Source organism: Hipposideros armiger, unplaced genomic scaffold (assembly GCF_001890085.2).
Source record: "Hipposideros armiger isolate ML-2016 unplaced genomic scaffold, ASM189008v1 scaffold_946, whole genome shotgun sequence".
Lineage (NCBI taxonomy): Eukaryota > Metazoa > Chordata > Mammalia > Chiroptera > Hipposideridae > Hipposideros > Hipposideros armiger.
In genome coordinates, this window is record NW_017732296.1 from 608,329 (window position 1) to 609,475 (window position 1,147).

Here is a 1,147-nt window from a genome sequence, read left to right on the forward strand (position 1 = left end):
ATTTAAAGCATACTATTTGTCAGTAAAAAGGTATGAAGTACTGATAAATACTACAATATGGATAAACTTCAAAAACATTTTATTCAGTGAAAGAAGTCACACATCTTGTAGTGTCCCATTTATAAGTAAAAGATATACCACATAAGATGGTACACTATATGTCCGTATGTCCAACAAAAGGGCAAGTAATCAGAAACTACATTCGTTGTTGCTTAAGGCTGGGGATAAGAGTGGGGAATGATGGCATGAGGTTTCTTTTTCAGGATGATAGAAATATTTTAAAATCATATTTTGATGATGATTGCACATCTCATTAAGTATACTAAAATTCATTACTGTACAATTAAAACAGATTAGTTTTATGATATGCAATTATTTCTCAATAAACTTTAATATATTAATTTAAGATGATAAACATAAGGCAGAATCCAAATAGATTATTTTATACTGATATAAAACTTTTTTAAAGTCATAGATTTTTATATGCTAGCTTTGTGTAAAATGTACACATAAAGAATAAAAATTTGCCTTCTAAGAAAATCGTGGAGTTACTATCTATAGCATTATCTTATTAAAAAAAACCACTCAATATTTATTTGTTTGTACCTGTTATCTGAGAAAGATGTAGAAAAACATATCCTCAAATTCCTAACATTGAGTTAATACGTCAGGAGAAAACTGGAAGGGGCTGAGGCAAAGAGGTTTAAATGTTCTAGTATCTCTTAACTTTTACAATGAACTTATTATTAATGTAATTAAAATAAAATCCTCAACTCAGTCTTTGAGTTGAGGCAAACAATAACACGAAGCAAGCAATAACGTAAGTCTGAATATGAAGGATCTAATTAAATAATTAGTAATGATGGATTAATGGATATAAATAAAACTTTGTTCCCTGGAAAGAGGGACTGTCCCTACTTTTTCAGCACCCACAGAATGGCAGAACGTTTACATGGGTCATGGTGAATCAGGTATCGGCAGTGAGCTATTAAAAGAGAAACCCTGGGCTGTTGAGTCAATGCTCTTTCCCCCAGGCTGGGTGTTAGGTATGGAAGGATCTCAATGATCTCCACTGGACTGTTACAAAATGGATTTGAAAATAAAATAAAGGTTACTTTTATAATAAGTTCATAAAATTTTTGAGCAG